We start from the raw sequence: 6,000 nt of genomic DNA on the forward strand, positions 1-6,000 counted from the left end.
AATGTTTTTCATGCTATGGTTTTGTTGTGGTGCCATGTGAGATGTTTAACCCAGGCACTGCACATCTGACTTCACGCGGCCAGGTTACTCTGGTGGAACCACTGACACCAACAAAGGGGCACTCTTCCTCTCAATGACACCAATGATGAGGCAAAATTCCTCCCAATGACACTAATAAAGAGGCACAATTTCTCCCAACGACATACGATGGGGCCCAATGACCCCAAGGATAGGGCACAATTCCTCCCAATGACACAAACCATGGGGCACCATTCCTTCCATTGACACCAACAATCGGGCACAATTCTTCCCACTGACACCAAAGATGGAGCATTGTTTTTTCCCACAGGCATTGAGACCTTTCCTACTCCCAAATGCCACCGTCCGGTCCCTCTAAAGTCTGAAGAACCGTAAACTGGTCTTTTGTTTGGAGACCCCCTGCCCTAGAAAACCAAAGAAGATTATAGGAATGTGATCACCAAGCAGTAGCAAACACCATACTAAAGAATATATCTATCTATATTTATATTTCATATAAAGCTGAAATCCAGGCATAGAGTATATAAAAGACAATTTAAATTGGTTCTAAAGTCTAAGCATTTTTACCTTTAATGCATTCTATGCATTAACCACTTGCCCTCCTGAAGATTTACCCCTCTTCCTGACCAGGTAATTTTTGCGATACGACGCTGCATTGCTTTAACTGACAATTGTGCGGTCATGCAACGCTGTATATAAATTAAATTTATGTCATTTTTTCCCACAAATAGAACTTTCTTTTGGTGGTATTTGATCACATGTGCATTTTTTGGCATTTATTTTAGCTGGTATATATACAGGAATTTTTTTTTTCATACTATTAATGGCAGCAATCAGCGACTTACACCGGGACTGCAGAACTGTGGCGGGCATTCTGACACTGGGGAGGAACTAACTGCCACTGACATCCCAATGACACTAATAAAGTGATCAGTGCTAATAAAAAGCACTGACACTGTACTAATGACAATGGGCATGAAGGAGTTAACATCTGGGGGCGATCAAAGGGTTAACTGTATGCTGTTTTACTGTTTGTGCTGTGTGTGTTTTACTGGGGAAACATGCTGCTGTGTATTTCTCTGCTGTGCATAGAAATACATAGCAGCATGTTACTGCTCTGCTGTGCATAGAAATACATAGCAGCATGTTACTGCTGGCAGGAGTGAGACCTGTGTTGTTTATATAGGTCTCTCCCCTGTCAGTGATACTCGGTGATCGCCGGATGCCAGCGGGGAATCTCTGGCCAGGACCCATTGATCGATATCTGTAGCCGTGGTCTCAATGCCAGTGGGAAAAAACAATGCTTCTTCTTTGTTGTCAGTGGGAAGAATTGTGCCCTATTGTTGGTGTCAGTGGAAGGAATTATGCCCCATCGTTTGTGTCATTGGGAGGAATTGTGCCCTATCCTTGGGGTCATTGGGCCCCATCGTTGTATGTCATTGAGAGAAATTGTGCCTCATCGTTAGTGTCATTGGGAGGAATTTTGCCTCATCATTGGTGTCATTGAGAGGAATAGTGCCCCTTTGTTGGTGTCAGTGGAAAAAATAGTACGGTACCTCAAGGGCTGGAAAATCAAGTAAAGGGCCACAATGGGCCCTAGGGCCGCAGCTTGGAAACCACTGCTCTAGGGTTAGGGTTTTTGCTTTGCAGGTTTCTGGTAAACTTCAAAAGGAAGCTGGAGATTAGACCACTAACTGTTGAATTAGATGTGATCCTCTACTGGGCGCTTGGTTAACTTTCACCACCTCTTTACCCCTGAAGCAAAAAATATTCAGCTTGGCAAACTGCTAGGACTTTGCCACCATACCAACCAGCTGTTGTTAGGGATTCTAAAACAGAGGTAAATTTTCAAGCATTAATAATTTTGCTTAGTTTATATCTGGTAATATCAGTTGGCAATAATTAAAGTATAACTAAAGGCAAAACGCTTTTTTTTTAGTTTTGTATAGAGTGGAGGGAGGTTAGAATGCTTGTCAGGTTTTTATTGCTGTCTGTGCCCCGGTTAAGGAGATTCACCCTCTCTATTGTCCTGTTTACCATAACATTGAAAGTGAAAGTAAATGAAAAGTAATAGAGGGGACATCTTCTCTTCCAATGGTTCTAGTTCTGGTGACCTGGGGGTCCCCAAGGAATTCCCCTAATTTGCAGGGATTTCCTCTCACTTCCTGTTTGGCTATGGGACAGGAAGTGAAGGGAAATCTCTGCATTGGGACACAGATTTTCAAAAAAAATCCGACAGGGATTATAACCCTCCCTTGCTCTATCTAAAATGAAAAAAAAGTTTTGCCTATAGTTCTACTTGAACATATTAGTTTAGAACAACAGATATTCCATTTTTATGGTTTTCCAAATATTGCCAGCAGATGGCACCAAAATAGCTCTCCTTGTCCAAAAAGCCAAGCTATGGTAATAGTGACTATCATTGCATCATTCAAAGAGCTTTTTTTTTTTTTAACATTCGCTATAGTGCCAGAGGTTATGCTTCATTTTCAACCTGACATAAAAAATGTAGCCTAAAAAAGTAATATACAACTGAAATATTCAATCTGAAATATTAAACTGCAGCACTGTTCATTAGTGGTTAGCACTTCTGCTTGAAACCCAGCCAGGATGCCATCTGCATGGAGTTTGCATGTGCCTGTTTGTCTTTCTTCCGGCTTTCTCACACAGAAAGAAACATTGCAATTCAGACACCATCCTTTACAAAAATATAATTATCCAGGATTTATATTGCGCCAACAGTTTGCTCAGCGCTTTACAATATGAAGGGAGACAATACAGCAATGATACAGTTCAATACAAGAGGGTTAGGACGGCCCTGCTCCTTGGAGCTTACAATCTAAGACGGAGGGGCTGGTGGTACAAAAGGTAATAATTGTGGGGGATGAACGGATAGTTGAAATATAATAAAATATCACTGGTACAGAACTCCCAATCCCCCACTAACCCTGTAAAAACACACCCAGTGACCCTTTACCAAGATTCTCATAAGGCAGCAGTAATAGTATACAATAAATAGTCTGCGCCTATGATCCAAACAAAACCCGTCTAGTATTGTGGTCTTAATGTAAATACTGGGAGTCATCGGAATATATAAGTGACATGCTGAAGTGATGTCTGCCTAGGCTGGTCAACAAGCTATTGTCAACATTATACACAAAAACATGGATATGCTGCTCTCTATCTCTTAATAAAATGTAATAGTTGCTAAAACCCAGTCCACCAAATGCTGCTATGTCAGCCCTAAGTCCTGCACACTGGACATTTTTAAAGCTGCTCATATGGGCGTCTGGTGTTTTTTCCTGTCTCTAAACTCCCCTGCATTTTAGCCTATGTGTCCATTGGGAGGGATTGGGGGTAGAACAGGGTTTCTGTACTAGTGATACAGTGGGTATAGAAAAGAATACCCCCCCCCCCTTTAAAATAATCACATTTTGTTACTTTGCAGCCTGACATGAAGACAGACACAGTTTGTGTTTTAACCAGCTGTATTTACTAAGTACATGCCATGATGACAACGACCTAAAGCACACAGCAAAAATGACCACACAGAGGTTGAAGGAGAAAGAGGTGAATGTCCTTGCATGGCCTAGTCAGAGCCCAGACTTAAACCCCATTGAAAATCTGTAGAATGATTTGAGGACTGCAGTCCACAAACAGGCACCATCAAATTTAACTGAAATTGAGCAGTTCTGCAAAGAAGAGTGTGCAAATATTGCAAAGTCTTGATGTGCAAAGTTAGAGACATATTCCAGCATACTAAAGGCTGTAATTAACGGAAAAGGTGGTTCAACAAAATGCTGACACAAGGGGGTGATCCTTTTTCCAACTCAGTGATTCTCTTTTTGATTTTTTTTCTCACATGTTGGTGTTATATCTTTCACGTAGATGTTATTATTATTATTATTATCATCATCATTATTATACAAGATTTATATAGCACCAAAAGTTTGCTCAGCGCTTTACAATATAACGGGAGACAATACAGCAACAATACAGTTCAATACAAGAGGGCTAGGAGGGCCCTGCTCCTTGGAGCTTACAATATAAGAGGGAGGGGCTAGTGGTACAACAGGTAATAACTGTGTGGGATGGACTGGTAGGAGGAAGAGAAGATTCCAATTATTCTCTTCCCTGAAGAGGTTTTCAGAGATCGCCTAAAAGTGAGCAGAGTAGGCGATAGTCTGATAAATCGGGGTAGAGAGTTCCAGAGGATGGGCGAGGCTCTGGAGAAGTCCTGGAGATGAGCATGGGAGGAGGAGCTAGAGAGTAGGAGGTTTGGGTGATATTTGGAGACAAGATTGGTGATGTAATTTTGTAATTTTTGAGTTATAAATGGCTTTATATGTTATTGCTAATGTTTTTAATTTTATTCATTGCGCAATGGGAAGCCAGTGGAGGGCTTGGCAGAGAGGGATGGCAGATATGGAACGGTTAGTAAGGTGGATGAGTCTGGAAGCAGGATTCATGGTATACTGAAGAGGGAATAGCCTGCGATGAGGCAGGCCAATGAGGAGAGAGTTACAAAAGTCAAAGAGAGAGATTGCCAAGGAGTGAATAAGTTGTTTAGTAGTTTCTGAGGTTAAGAACAGGCATATCTTGGAGATGTTGCAGAGGTGAAGTCTACAAGATGTGGACAGCGATTGGATTTGGGGCTGAAAGGACAGATGGGAGTCCAGGATTACACCTAGTACCCTGGCATGAGGGGAGGGACTGATGGTTGTATTGTTGATCATGATGGAGAAGTCAGGGGAGGGGGCACTGGCTGGAGGGAATAGTATGAGCTCAGTTTTGGAAAGATTGAGTTTGAGGAAGTGGAATGATATCCATTCCGATATGTCACTTAGTAGGTTAGTAATGCGAGAGGAGACTGAAGGGGTAAGGTGAGGAGTAGAAGGATAGATTTGTGTGTCATCAGCATAGAGATGGTACTTAAAGCTGTGGGAGTTTATGAAGTGACCAAGGGAGAAGGTGTATATGGAAAAGAGAAGGGGTCCAAGGATAGAACCTTGAGGGACCCCTACAGAAAAAGAGAGTGGAGAGGAGGAGACAGAGTTATAGGTAACGCTGAAGGAGCGCTGCAATAGATAGGAGGAGAACCAGGAGAGAGCAGACTCTCGGAGGCCAAGACAGTGGAGTTTTTTGAGGAGCAGGGGATGGTCAACAGTATCAAAAGGTCAAGTAGTAAGAGTACGGAGTAGTGGCCATTGGTTTTAGCAGTTAGTAAATCATTAGTGAGTTTTATTAGGGCAGTTTCAATGGAGTGTAGTGAGCGAAAGCCAGACTGTAAAGGGTCAAGAAGGTTGTTGTCGGTGAGGTGGGAGCTCAGGTGATTGTAGACTAAGCGTTCTAAGAGTATAGAGGTAAATGGCAGCAGGGAGATTGGTCTTAAGTTGTTCAGGTTGGAGTGGTCCAGGGGGGGCTTTTTAAGTATGGGAGTGATGTGTGCATGCTTTAGAGGGGAGGGGAAGGCACCGTTAGCGAGGAAGAGATTGAAGATGTGAGTGAGGGAGCATAGGATGGAAGAAGAGGGTGACCGTAGTAGTTGTTAGGGGACAGGATCCAGGGGGCAGGTAGTGAGGCAGGCTTCTGAGAAAACTTTGGTGACCTCTTCAGTAGTAGCAATGTCAAAAGAGGAAAGTGTTGAGGGAGGTTTATTATAAGGTATGCTAAGTGGGATGGATGTCTGTGCAGTAGAAATGCCCCTTTGAATTGCATCAATCTTGTTTTTTAAATGATTTGCAATCTCGGAATCAGTGAGTGAGTTACTGGGTGGAGGTGGAGAAAGTAGAGAATTAAAAGTAGAGAAGAGATGACGAGGACTGGATGACAAGGTATTAATAAGAGTGACAAAGTAGGCTTGTTTGGCAGCATGGTGGGAAAGCAGATTTATATAGGGTGAAAGCTAGCTGAGATTTGGTTTTACACCACAATTGCTCCAGCACACAACTATGTTGCTTA

Source organism: Staurois parvus, unplaced genomic scaffold, assembly GCF_062004578.1.
Source record: "Staurois parvus isolate SC_StPar_1 unplaced genomic scaffold, SC_StPar_1.0 ptg000679l, whole genome shotgun sequence".
Lineage (NCBI taxonomy): Eukaryota > Metazoa > Chordata > Amphibia > Anura > Ranidae > Staurois > Staurois parvus.